Source organism: Anticarsia gemmatalis, chromosome 4 (assembly GCF_050436995.1).
Source record: "Anticarsia gemmatalis isolate Benzon Research Colony breed Stoneville strain chromosome 4, ilAntGemm2 primary, whole genome shotgun sequence".
NCBI classification, from domain to species: Eukaryota; Metazoa; Arthropoda; class Insecta; order Lepidoptera; family Erebidae; genus Anticarsia; species Anticarsia gemmatalis.
Genome location: NC_134748.1, coordinates 4,161,443 through 4,176,893, shown reverse-complemented (window position 1 = coordinate 4,176,893; position 15,451 = coordinate 4,161,443). Strand labels below are relative to the sequence as shown.

At 33.0% G+C, this 15,451-nt stretch overlaps 1 protein-coding gene and 1 long non-coding RNA gene across 2 annotated transcripts in view; one reads left to right on the top strand and one right to left on the bottom strand.

Annotated features, from left to right (window-relative positions):
* The window catches only part of Cen (cerebellar degeneration-related protein 2-like), a 70,672-nt gene that overhangs the window by 48,932 nt on the left and 6,289 nt on the right, over positions 1–15,451 (bottom strand). The gene's annotated exons all lie outside the window — the stretch shown is intronic.
* On the top strand, positions 6,986–7,590 carry LOC142972668 (uncharacterized). The gene is made up of 2 exons (XR_012959466.1): positions 6,986–7,105; positions 7,327–7,590. It is a non-coding gene; the product is annotated as an uncharacterized LOC142972668 (long non-coding RNA).

Sequence of the window (15,451 nt, the reverse complement as noted above, 5' to 3'; positions counted from 1 at the left end):
TAACGATTAGAAACTGTCAGAGATTAGTTGTGTAGTAGTGTAATCAAATATTATGAAACTAGGATAAGATAGATATACATAACACTGAAGTATTTACTTTATTCTATTGAAAATCATGTCTAAGAATTTCCATTATATAGGTTGTAGGGATAAGCTGTGTAAATGTGTAAATATGAGCTGCATTCACTGCCCTTGCTTCGCGCGTATGATAATGAGAATGAAAACACTTGCCTATCAGAGTTGGGGATGACTGTTAATCAGGGAAAGATGCTTTCGATGAAACCGGGGAGTATTTTGCGATCCGTGTTAAACCAAAGAAACCGTCTCTTCAACTTCATGCCAGTACAGTTATACAAGTCACTTTTCCTTGAAAATGCGAAAGAATACGTCTCACTATTTTCTAAATGTATTTGTCAAACAAAACAGGCCAAACAAAGGCTCTTTCTTTGCCAACAATAACAATAAATAGATTTTGAACGCTGTTTACATTGCTGTAAGCTTTTAGCGCGTCTGTAAAGATTGTCGTTAAAATAAAACAAAGGACACACCATTTCGTACAAAGGCCATGTACAACATGCCTTGGAATTAGCTGTTAAGAGAAATACAAGCTGAAAACAAGAGATAGGCTAGGTTTACACTGGCGCAATACCGTAAATTGTCTGGTACAGAGAAATGCCAACGGGATAATAACTTTCGTGTACACAATCTAGAGTTAAATTATGAACAGGTCAAAGTTCTTGCAGTACCTATTTCAACTGTTGGGTATGGAAACAGTTAACTTAACCTACTAGTACAATATAAGGTGTAAAACAGCTGCTATACAAATATACAAAATTAGGGTAATCTTATTTATTTAGCCTCTTATTTTATAAGATTTATGATCAATTTCAAGTCAATTATCCTAGGCAATATTTCAATATGTATCTCTATATAACCACTTTATCATAGTGGACTTATTTCCTTGCGCCCGAGGTTGCATATGGACTGGTATGCAATCAGTTGACAGTCGTGACGTAATTGGGTTGACTGCATTTTTAACTACCCAGAAATTATTTATATATGCACAAAATAGCTAGAATCGACAGTCTGTCTGTGTTTGCCCTAAGTATTGACGTTTCCGACTTTCCTTCAGACGTCTAGAATGAGCTGCGGCCGCAAATCCACTTGCTAGGTACTCTCGTGTCAATCAATGTTCGACACGGAACTGTGTTCAATGATCGCCTACAAATTTCAATGTGTTTGTACTGTCGTTGTAAGACCACCAAGACAGACTTTATTTATCTATTCTTTCGAACCTAGGACTAGTTTTATAGCTAATAGATAAATCTCTGCCATACTAGATAGATATAAAACGCAGATGTATGAAAAAATCTGTCAAAATTCCACAGATAAGCCGGTGCTCATTCAGAAGTAATCAGAAGTGATGAAACTGGCCACTAGTATTTACCTAAAACAGAAAAAAAACAAACCAAAAATATTTTTTCTGTTTGGACCAGTAGTTTCCAAGATTAATGCTTTCCAACAAACGAACAAACTCTTCAGTTAAAATTATTAATAGTACCTATAAGTTTTACTGCAAACAAAAAATATTTTAGTTATGTTTTGCGAATAATAAACTGCGGGTATACCTTTCCCCAATGTGTCCCGCATCTAATGTTATCTGCTACCGCATAACTCGTAGAAATAACATTAAGTACACTGATGTACAGTTACAACACCAAAGTGACATTAAAATAAATGTGGTTTTACTTTTTTTGAACGAAAGGTACTCGCTTTTTGCATTACTTAGCGGTGTTGTATTTGGACAATGCAGACAAGCCACATAGTCCGGAAGATGACCAAAGGAGTTGGAAAAGGAGAAAATAACATAAAACACACGTGCTCTAGTTTTCGCAACTAGAGTCGTTTTCATTACGCGCGAAACGTTGAAACACATTCCAAAGATTGTACGTCGATTGATCAGACTAACTATCTATTAATAAATGTTATTAAACTGTCGCAATGTGTATTTTTATTACTAGTATATAAGCGATAGTGGTGTACCTCCGGCGGGTGAAGAAATAAACCCACAGACCTTTCCGATTGATATATCTAGGGTCGGCGGACTGAAGAACATAAGTCAAAAAGTCGAACTTTACAGGAACAAAAAAAAACTTTTTTTATTCCGTCTTGGAATTTTCAAATTGTGCGAGGCTGATAAGGTACACCACTTAGTATGCTGGGATTATTTCTCAGTGACTTAAGTGCTTTAGTCAGATGGCGTATTGAATTATTTGAAGTCGAGAGACCTAATAAAAAAAATATCGAATTTTTGACTTATGTTCTTTAGTCCGCCGATCCTACATATAAATCTAAGTGTGCAGATCAAACTTATCACATTTTTTTATTATACACGACTCACTAAGAAAGTTCCTAAAAGTTTAATAGTTACTTGTTAATATGAACTAACGCATTTTACTTATAAAGTAAGTCGAAAGTACAACGTGTAACTTTCAATCTCAACCTTACATATTTCTTATTTATTTCCTTTTTATATCTTTTTAGCTCTAATCTTAATCACTAAATCTCTTATTTCATTTAATTCAAACAATATGACCGTGAAAGTAATAGTTACGTTCAACAGATAACAGGAAAATTGTGATGGCTTAATACCATCAAATAACATGTCATCATGAGTAACGAACAATTGCTATCCGAGAATAACGAGACGATAATAACAGCTTCCACTAACGTTATTTTTCAGTGATATCGTAATAGCAATAAATGTGTTAATATTCCGTATAAAGAAAGTGAAATGCTCATGTAAATTGGTGAAATTGTATCTAAGTAAATATTATATGACTTGCTGTATGGTAACAATAGTATGACGCAGAGTGACCTTGTTGCTTTGCATTAATGTGTGAGCAAGCATGCGTGCTGCCATTTACTTAGTTATGTATATTACACATTTGTGAATGAAAGGTAAACGAAACTGTTTCTATATATGATTGTTGAAATTGAGGAGCGGCCCGACTACGGTAGACGAAATTATATGAGGCACATTTTGGAATGACACTCGTCACGGTAACAAACAAGTCTTTAGGAAGCCTTTGATAATTACATATTGTCAATAATTTTATCACCCAAGCCCTTTGAAGGCACTTAATTTGTTTAATGAGCAATAATGAGTGGGAAGTATAAACAAAGCAAATATCATACTTAATGGTATTTTCAACGGACGAAGAAATTCCGTGTTTCCTGCAATCAAAATGTACCCTTTAATTGAACACAAATGGTAAATAACTACTTGAATAATTTGTCAAATTACAAATACATAACAAGTACCAATACAGTAAAGGTTACTGCAACAATTAGCGATCTTCACGGTTCGTTGAAAAACATTATAGTAAATGCATTTCTCTAAACACTTTCGAAGATTTCTCGTTAATCATATTTGAAGCGTTTAGAAACAAACGTATATCGTAACTAGTTATATAACGTTGTGAAGAACCGTAGGTGTCTGGTGGAGAGCAACTGATAGCTATCGATAGCACCTGTTCATGAACAATAGCATTCGTTCATTCGTTCACTTTCCTTTGCGTCAGTACAGCTCGTTAACATTTTCGTAAAATCGAACGCGAATCGTGACTGAACGAGATCTCGCTCCCTTTCGTCCGTCACGAGTAGGGTTTTCAACTGTTCGTTTACTCGGGATGTAACAATCCTTCGTCCCACACACCTGTCTTCACTTAATAGACTCTGTAAATTTTCTAAAACATGTTTATTTGGACTGTTACATTTTAAAACAAAAACCGCAAACTACCAACGACATCAACCATGATAGAAGAATGTATAATTTTTAGTTGGGCTACTAAAATGTACAACCAGGTTTATAAATGATCAAAATACTTAAAGTGTTGTCTTTTGTCCTCAACATTCCTGCAGAATGAAGTCACTAGCCAGTGGTATCGAGTCCTTAATTTGTCTAGTTGACAGCCCTAGTCACGAAGAACAATGATACGACCTTTGAGCTTTGGAAATTAAATCAGTTCGGGCCCTACCCACCTTGTTCAATCTTGTTCAGAATAATGAGTTCCCACGCTATTCTAACACTATTTATCATGCATTTTGTAATTGAAATTTATATATTTGGAAAGTTTATAATTAAATTAAATAATATAAATGCATAGAGTTCATTGGATTCCAATTGAATTATTTATTATGATTGTTATTGCGTCAATGAATAAAAACAATTTATTCTATTCCGTCGGCTGTAATAAATATGTTGACGTATTGTAAGAAATTCATATCATATTACTAGATACTAGATACTTTTACTTCCTATGCAAATCGGGGTATTATTTCAAGTTGAATTGAAACAAAGGATTTTTTATAGACTCAATTCTTTCCGTAGAGAAATTACGTCAGTAGAACATGTGTGTATCATATTTGTTTACATGTCATGTCTATATCGAAATGCTGGCTGCGTACTACTATAAGACAATATTATTGGTTTATTAACTGTTTCTTTAAATCTAAAACGTGTGAATTTTACGACGTTCAAAACTAAAACTTCGATTACATCGCTATCAAAAGGGGTACGTTGAAAAAAGTAAAAAAAAATGTACAATAATAATATGTTCCATCTGGAATCACAATTCCTATAATTTACTGTTTTAACAACCAAGAAATATAATATTTGTCTCTTTAGCATCAATTCCGCTAACCTACTGTTTTAACAACCAAGCTAGTTCAAGCTACATAATATTTGTCTGATAAATGTAGAGGCGGAAACATTTAGAACAGTGGTGTACACTCCCTGCGGTCACCTGTCTGTACAACTGATATCTACAAGAAGGAAATACACAGAATCGACAGGTCGTGATCGCAACTTATTTTGTAATAAATCGTTCTTGTAAAACATCACAATCATGGCCTTTAAAGGCCGTTGCATGTTGTATAATCAGACTACATAATTACGTGCAAGATTGATATAATACTCTCTGATATCGAAAGCTCCCGAAAAACTTATAGGTTTTAACAAACTGAATAATAAGGCTGAAACTGAATAATTTTGTATTATGTAATATTATTGTTTTGAGGACGTTATTTTTTTTAATAGATCGATATTCCTAGATCTGCATGTGAAGTATATATGTAGCTACTATAGGATTGCCTAGTATATACTACTTTATGGGACAATTAGTACCTACACATTTGCACATATCTCATGATATTGGAAATACACAAAGAACAGATAATCTGTAAGTATGAATATAAACAAGAAATTGTCTTCTAAAAATTCATTCTTGTGTTGTGTTTATTAAAATCTTATCCATTAACTTCATGCGATTACTGATTTTAGTAATTACATAAAAAAGTAAAGCCGATCAATCATAAAGAATTAAATAGGAAGAAGTATTGAAAGGGAATGCATATTATAGGTACAGATGATGTAATACTGATTTAAATTCATGAATTATTTTTGTAATTGCAGCCTTCTTATGTATATGGAAAGTTGTTAAACTTATTACGAGTATTTTACTAAATGAAGCCTTCACGATTGAACTTAAAATCGTTATGTATAATAATATCATGATGATGTAAATAAATTTATTTAAACTAAATTTTGTTTTGAAATGTTCTTTCTCACGATCCAAGAAAAACTATTTTAGTAGCTATTATATCAGTAAAATTGTATGCAAACTACTTAGGTACTCACCACGGTGAAAAATTAAATTTTATTAAAAAAAATGTATTACTACCACAATATAAGCTACATTTTATAATCTTATATTATCTTCTAACAGTACAAAATTTACTACAATTTGACATTTTAGCAGCCAAGATTAAAAATATGTAATTTAATTCAATCCTTTACAGTTATTACTATAATACGCTGCTGTTGACTTTAAGGTAAAACTAAACAAGTAATACATTATGGTATCAGAGAGAAACGATTCATCCAGTCATGATGAGTTATAGAGGCTCGCGTTCAAGCTTCCGTATGCCGTGTAAGTTTTCACCGCCATCGATTTTGTCCGCCGACTCGAGGCAACTCGACTGTGAGTAATGAATTTAGCCCCGTAATACAAATGCTTTAGAGTTTTGTACAGTGATTTTATCTTAAAATTATTATTTGTTTATAGGCCTATTTTTTCATGAATATTAGTGTTATTCGCAACATACACGTCAGAGTTTATTCAGTGATTTTACTTATAAATATTTATTTCTTTAAAACAACATATTTTTCATTATTAGGTAACTTAATTCCAAGGATACTTAAAATGGTTTTGACTTTATGTAAACATTGGAAAGGCCCTAAAGCAAGTAAATAATTTCGATACGTTCCGGAAAAATATATCTTAAACTGTACATGTCTAGCTTTTTATGCAATCGTACCTTGCACCTGGAGCAATATGGCAGCAAGTAAAAAATACATTTTGACTGTTTCCATCTTAATTTTTGGTCGATATTTTCGACTATAACATATGAATTGCGTTTGTAAGGCTTCGTTCCGTTTCAAGGAACATTATCCTTTGCCATATGCCACCATTTGCCGTATTAGAAATAGGGCCGAATAATATGGCTGTGGGTATTGAATACCATAAGCTAGCCGTAATGGAAGTATCCAATAACAAGTTTTGAGTTCACAAATACAACAGCTGTCATAACTTTATGTACTTTATGTTGTCAACAAATATGTATAAACTGCTCTTAGTTCACAGTAACGCGTTGCAATAGCATATCTCGTACTTTTGGATACAGTAATCAAATGTTAAATAACTTCCTGAGGTAATAAAGCAAAATCGGAGTTATGATTATTATCAAGCTTCTTCAAATAGCGACTATTTCAAGCTTCATGTTAAATAATGAAAAACCTTTGCCTACATTCTGAAATAACCAAGTTCTAACCAGGCTCTTTTAATGAAACATTTCGATAGACGTGTTTCCAACGGTTTTGGTTGTATCTTAAACGAATGACAAATGATTTCATTATGCTTCGGAATAACTTTGTATGTTCAACCACTATCGGGTAATTGGTTATGCAGACAAGTAAATTCGCCAGTCAAGTAAAGTGCAAACATGAAAACTATTCAAGCCATGGAAGCAGTGTTCTTTATAGGTTTGTATATTTTTAATTTTTGTTACTTAAATAAGCTAGAAGAATCTGTGCTGTCTACGAGCTTAAAATTGCCTTGGCAATTTTGAAAACAATTTTTTATTTACGATAAACATGTTTACTACAGTTAGGCTACATGAGACTACGAGTTTACAAGCTCTTTAATGTTTCTACTTCTTCCTGTAATAAAACTTAATAAAAGACATTTATCTTTTTTCCTACAGTTTTGTCCACAACTTTATTATTTGGCACCTGCGACCCAACAGACTATCGTAATTGTCCGTATCCACAAGGTCCAGTGTGTGGTACGGATGGGGTGGAGTACAGCAACCTATGTGCTCTCTGGGACCAAAGGAAAACTGACCAGTGGCTGAGAGTGGAACAATTTGGAGTCTGTGATCCGAGACCAAGTTTTATTTAGCGCCTTTAAAACACGTTATTGATGGATTAAATAAACGCTCGTATAATTTTGTGTGTATGTATTAAAAGGGTTTTTTCTAATTTTTTTAAATGTCCGAGTGTTTTCGTTAGATAAGTATTGCATGAATATCTATTATTATTTCTCTATTCGATTTTTTTTAGTTACGGTAAATAGCTAATGCTAATAGAACGTCTGTCACCTTATAGTGACAGACGTTCCAATAAGCTCTAGTTCTAACAGTAAGTTAATTTATGAGAACAAAATGATTAATAATTCGAGTAAACAATTGACTTCACTCAAAAGTTTCAAGAGTAATAGCACTTGTATTTACTATCAAACCGTTCACTTAGTAATCATGTCAACACTATGATATCTTAATAGAGTTTCCCACGGCACATTACAACATAAGCAATAAGCATCTTTCACGATTAACTTCAGAATAACATTTTATATAATAACATTTGAACTTTGATCCCAGAAATATTTAACGTTTAGCGCTAATGCACTGTTATAATATTATATGAAATGTGCAGTTTATGTTCGGACGATCCACAAAACAATTTTTGTTTAATAATAAGCAAAAGGTAAGTTAGCTTAATTCGCTTTATCTTCAGCAGTGTGTAAAATTAATGATATTTAAGCAATCAAGTAATTTCCGCCAATTCTGTCAATATTTGGACGAAATATTATATTAGCTTGGCTAGCAGTTTCACATACATTTTGCATCCGAAATTCAGAAAACAGAAAGATGCGAGAGCAAGACAGGAATGTAATGAAAATTCTAAATTAAAAAAAAAAGAGTTTTTACATCAGTACACGTTTCGAGTTGTCGAAGAATAAACAAAAAATCGCGGTAAAGTAGAAACCTCCTATTTTTAAAAGTCAGTTAAAAAGCAAAGACATTTTTTCATTCGGAAAAGCACTACAAACACGTACCTACTTTCTTAATGATAATTGCCGCAGGAAATCAAGGTTTACTCCATTCTTATGTCACCTCGCGTACACTGGCGGAATGCGGTCTCGATTAGGTAGGTGTCACTAGCGTAGCGTGCGCGACCTGTTTTACTACCAGCATCCTGCCGCTCCCGTAGCTAACACCTAACTATAGGAGTACTAGTATAATAGGCTACATTTCTTCAAGAACAATTGTTTTTTTAAAGGGTATAATAAAGGTTCTTCTGCTCCTCCTTCGTGCTAAGTATATAAGGTTTATATTTATTAAATGGATAATCGAAAGCTACAAACGATAACTATAACTTGCTTATTACTGTTAAGTTTATGGAAAATAATTAATGACACGTAGCTATTCGAAAAACATGAAGCTAATATAAATAACTTATCAAACAAAGCTGAATAAGTGTTATATTTTTGAATCTACCAGATACTCGCATATTTTCACTCAACTTAGTCCCTTTCTCGATATAAATGATAAACGCATAAAACCAACACATCAAGACAATTAACCCGCTGGGATAATGACAGCACCCAAGAGCGTCTCACCTCTCACAGTAGGGGATATCTAGTATTGTATGGCCATTGACTTCTCCGCTCCCGCGCAGACTAGCCCGGTGGAACGAACCCAGGGAATCACACTCTCACGAGTATAACGCTAAAAAGGTTCGGGTTACGCAACCTGCCATGGGAGAGGACACTTGAACACTAAAACAATGGACATCTAGACAAAAGAATGACCGAGAGGTTTTTTGTAAGGTGCTCTATTACACTTTTTAGGTAGTAAGAGACAATGGGATCTTTTTATACCGTGTATGTGATACTCGTTAAAACATTTAGTGTTTGACCGAACCTTGATTAGATTTATGTGTGAACTGTTCTAGAATAGATCGTTTTTCATTATGAAAAGCACTTTATGTACAGTCATGAGTATAAATTGCTTACATTTTACTTATTTTCCTTCTGCGACTATGTGACGCTCGTTTAAACACATGTCTATATTTACATTTATTTAAGTTATTCGTAAAATCCTGGTTTATTTTCAAATACTTCGATTAAGTAGCATTGCACACGCCATATACCTACCTAAAATAAAATTATCTTTTAAGTTAATTTGTTTTAATTCATCCATTTTTGCCTTAATATTTTTTTATTTTATAAATATTTTTTGCTCGGCGCTGTACTAAACGAATTCTATGAAACAAACTATTGTTGACTGAGTGTATTGTAGACGCGGCATTATGTTAAACCATGTACCTACGTAGATTAACTTTTGTCCTAAATGGTAACCTTATAACCTGTGACCAAAAACAACGAAACTACACGAGCAGTTCCCAGAAATTATAACAACGTAAGTCGACGCAGGATTTGCGGATATCATTACAAAGTTTCACAATGAATAATAAAGTAACAATTAAACAAAACACCACAGGAAATACAAAGCTTTTCATGGAACAGAAAAAACATGGTAATGCGAGGATGCTGCAAAAAGTTTCTATTCGCCAACATCCTTTCATTACTCAGAGTTTTTTTGCAGGGAGTATACAATGACATTATCCGGCCGTACCTACAATGTGTCCTGTCCTATAGATTTACTAAGAGCCGATCGAATGGCCATTGTAAAGATAGATGTATTTACAAAAAAAATACCGATGAAGTAGGTTATTAAGTGTACTGACAAAAGTTGCCGGTCTACCCGCAATTATTTAATGAGGTAACGTTATAATCTTGGATCAGTCATGTTAACCATTAATTAATTTATTCATTTTGCACTTAAAAAAATACACTTTTACTTCAATTAATAATTGTAGCAGGTGTTAGTTATACTGGATCCGTATTTTCCAAAGTCTAGACATAAGATTGGTTTGTGAGCAGGAGTTGTTTACTAAAAGCAAATAAATATGATTCAAGAAACAAGTTTTAACAGAGAAATTATTTTAATGACTTACTAAAACATAATTATGTAAATATTAACTTTACTGATACGAACATTTCTTTCAATATTGATTCGCTAAAAGGTAAACATTATGCGTGTAAGTAAATTCGTGACTATTTTATTTACATTTGGTTATGAAAGCTATTTAGCGAGATTACCGACGCTTATAGCATTAGGCTTGTGGCATTTCGTAACGTCCCTTGGCAAAGAAACCATAACACCAAGATGATACATAAAGATATTAACTGTCGTTATTTATTATATAACTATTCCCATTATCTATCGAACGATCAATATAAAGAGACAATAACTAGGCCTCTTAATAAGAACAAAACATAATTTTAAAGCATGGCGAAGTTGTGGGTAGTGAAATGAGCAAAAACACTGTGACGAAATATTTTACCTATGAGATAATCAAAATAATAATCTTATTTTTTAAAGGTTTTTTCGTTGCATAGGATAAAATGACCAAAAATGAGTTTTATGTAATTAAGGCCTTTATGTTCCTCTAACGTTTTTTATTTTATAATATGGTGTAACATCGCGTAATCGTTTTAAAGACATGGATGTAATTAAGAGATTTTTTACTAGGCTATTAATTAATAACTGCATTACAAACTAATCGAATTCCTAAGATTAATTCGTAATTAACCGACCCAATTAAACGACGAAAAAAAAATTGTACGCACCTATTTCAGTGGATGCAGGAAATAGCATATATTATCTAGTTTAAGTAAGTAAGTAGATTTAAGAAAATACGTAGTTTTTCAGTTTTAAAAAGTCTTCCTTATAACATAATAATATGAACAATTCCATGATCCTTTATAGAGGCTCTACATATTGACCCCAGTCAAAATATGTAACCTACAGCTGTTCACATATGGAAATGTATAACGTGCTTCAATTGATATTAGACTTAAAAGTAGTTCAACACGAATTGTTCAAACATTAAAAGCAGTAACAGTAGTCTCTAGCGGTCTGCTTACACTCACAAAACTAATGCTTGTGTGCTTCAAAAACATACTATAAATTAAGGCTATCATCACAAATATTTCCATAAGTATAGTTGCTGTAAAAAGCGATTAAAAGAAGGAAAGAAAAGTATTGAAATTCTCACTTAAATCATTGCCTTGCCTATTTTTGGGGTATGGGGTAAAACATAGAGCACTTGTTTAGATTGGAATCTATACTTGTTTATCTATAGATTATTGTTATATGGCTTCGCAATGCCTAACCAGAACAATTCAAGTCATTTCCTTCCATTCTAAATAGGTCCCCTGTGGCACGGTGTATTGACCCAAATATGAGTTAATCCCCAATTGGTTTGCGTAGATAAATTCAGTACCACTAGTCACCTAGTGCGAGGTTTACCACAATTTTATTATAATTGAAATCGATTAATCATCTTAAAACGTAAACCTTACGAGTAAAAACTACTTTTATCCTTTGTACATGCACGTTGCAGTGTTGCTTAATAAGCAATCCGTGAGTTTCTTGCCGTTTCTTCTCACGAGCAACAGCTTTTCCGAAACGGTGGTAGATAAAAAATATTTTGACGATATCAAATACTTATTAAAAGTTTATGAAATAAAGCATATTAGATTCTGACTATGACTTTGAATCTTCATCGAAAATGACAATAAATGTTATACCAACATTTTACCAAACATATAGATTTTTTTATAGTCAGAGTGGTCGTTCCCCAGCATATGCATTCATCAGTAAACATATAATAACCAACAGTTCAAAGAACTCCACAAACAAAACAAAAAACATCTTTTCATAAAGAAAGCAATATCCGGACACAAACAGCAATATAAAGTCACAATTCCATTGAGTGTGTTATTATCAAAGCTATTAGAACACAATCGTAAAAACAATCATCAAGGTACATTTACACGGAGAGATCTATGTAAATTACATCGCAATGGTCAGCACAAGAAAAATATAACCGTTTCAGATATAACGTTAATTGCGACGTTTTTCATTTAAATGTTATTTAAATCGGAATAGCAATGTGGTATAAGGTAAAATGTATTTGAAGTTGCTTTGCGCTATTGTTTAAAAATATTTTTGATAACCTATCAGTTATTTATTGAACTTGTATTTCCTCCTATAGTTTTACAATTTTATATTATTTTTTTTCAGGACTAAGATTGGGTAAAGTGAAGCGCCTGTCTGTTGTCTTATTTAGCCATATTTCATTCACAAAGTGTCACAAACCTATGAATGCGTTCTACAAAACAACCTTCAACTGAATATGTGTCATATTTAAATATGCATTCGTGTATTATAATGAAGCTGTTCTAAGCAATAGGCTTAAATATTTGTTCCACTTTACTGATAACTTGTCATGCAAGAGAAGACAGTAACTCATTTTGTTAATTTGTACCGGCCCTTAAGTAGGCAAACCCATTGATATATGTAGGTATACGTCATTCAAATGCTAATGTTTATATTCAAAAAGTGATACAAACGATGACCTAAGAATTCGGCTTCGCTTACATTATAACGGTTGTTTGTACATTGTCGAATTGCTAATCATTATTCAGGTGACATTTTGTCCCTTTTCTAAACGATAGAACTTTCCAATCGTGCCGCTGACTTATCTGTCCATTGCAAGTTTTCTAAGAAATGTTTTAATGACCACTCATGAATAGTCAAAGAGGCCAGTCAATGGAAACTGAACGGTTTTACAAAAACAAGTAAAAACTTTAAAAGGGAGGTTACATGGATATCCATTGAATAAGTAAGTCGTTATAATAACGCTATGTGTAAATGACAGTCGTTTTCAAATCAATACAAGGTGACAGTATAACAAATGAGACAGCTAGATTACAGTGGAGTAGTGCGATATGACAGTAATTTGTTGTCAACGCTCCGATACCGCTAATACTGTGAAGTGAAGAGTTTTCATTAAAAGTAAATTGTTCGACAAAACATATGGATTGATTAATTTCTGTGCTAGTCTGTAATATCTTGAAAAATAATTCATAATTTCCACGTAAACTGAATTAATTTGAAAAAGTAAGTAACTACCACTTGAATTTAGTTGTCAACGACAATAAATTTATCTTGGCTTAAAGTCAGTAATATAGAGAGAGTTGATGTTAAGTTACTTTAAAGACGTAAATAATTTTCAACCCATTTTCATTGACATCATGTACTGGCTTTTAAAATACCAGTAAGCAGTTACCCATCTATGAACGACAAGAGCTGCTCTATAATCTCATTGATTGTTTTAAACCGCATTGAATAAACTGGTTGCAACGTTCGAACGCCAAAGAAAAAATCTCTCTAGCATAGCGATTATGCGCCGTATACAAGTGCATCATAATCGAAAAAATAATTATTTTGTAATATGCCGGAGTAAGCCAACCGGCATATAAAGTTATAGGTCCACTAATTCTTGGGTCAATGACAGGCGCGCCGATCACTCGCAATCGTGAGAACGTGTAAACTGGACCCATACACGGGAACCGAAAGAGAATGGCCTTACATTTATTATTCTTTGTATATGTTCGATTTTATCTCATATATTTTGTATGTTGAATAATACAGGACATTTGCCTCGTATCACTCGGTCAAGTGTGCGAAAGTAATTGTTATAACTACGGAATATTGTACTCGGAAATAGTCAACTCACTCACTGTCGTTACATTATTTTATTAATTAGATTTTTGATATATTTAGGAAGTCAACTACTTGATTAAGACAATAAGAAATTATGAGAATTACAAATATTCACACACTATCATTTTGGCAGCGTTAGGATATGATAAGGATCAAATTCCCTATGTGGAATAATTACATTTCAGTTAAGTTAGGTTTATAAATTGCCTCTTTTCTTTCTTGTTGTACTTTTTGAGATAGGCTTAAACTTGACTTGATCGCCATACCTCTAATATGTAAAATTAAGTAAGTATATAAAAGTGAAACTAATGTATGTACTTAAAGGTTAGACAAAGTAATGTGAGAACAAAGCATAAATTAATTCAATTAGTGCCGTTTGACGCCCACAATGATTGGAGTAAGAACAATGTTCGGGCATAAATTACAACCTTTTGGTGTGAATCGAAAGTGAAATGGTGTCTAGCAATTACACAATGCGTACCTTTCAATTATCTCATCAACACTTGATGGCCGTGTCATTATTTAAAAACTATTGACTGGCTGTGACTTCGGCTTGAACAATGCCGGCGGTGATGTGATCTGAAGCGTAAGTATTATAACGGACTATGATTTACAAACATCGTTGATAAATATTGCATAACCTCAGCTTAGGTCTCAGTGTGACGGTGAACTAAGTATGAGAAGCATAATAAAACTCATGGTTATGTTCATCATAATGAGTGCTACTTTAAGCAGGACCCACTAGGACTACGCACCATAAATTTTCTTAGACTTTTACAAAAAAATCGAATTCATGAATCTAATAAAACGCTTTGACTGCTTGTTCTCAGAGGACAAACATAACATAATGTTGTTGTAACTTAATGATTTGAATGGGCTTTCAAGAAATACACATAATCACAATATTTGTCATATAATACGAGATTTCAACGCATATCATATATGGTCACTTTCTTCACTTACTCATAGATACACATAAATATTAAATACATTGATACAAACTATTTAGATAGAAAGTTACAAATGCCCACTTGATTGCACAACTTTTTAATTGATTATATTAAGAAATTTTCTTCATTAGTAATGTTAAATGGTATCATAGAGTGGTTCACGGAAAATCAAAGTTGATTTGACTTAAAAGGCTTGAAGTAAGAAGTCCTAACGTTTATGGCAATGTAAGATTAAGCTGTACCGCGACGTTACGCAAACGTTTACAGATTAAATGAGGCTTGTATGTAGTAAATAGATTTGCGGAATATGAAAGGAAATCATCAACATGTTTTAGCCAAATATGCATGTAGTAAAACGTCTGCAATTAAACTCGTTTTGTAAGATAATAAGAGGTTGTAATTTGTTGATAAGTTGCTTTATTCCTTGGTGAAAACTTTATGAGAATTCGTCTAGTAGT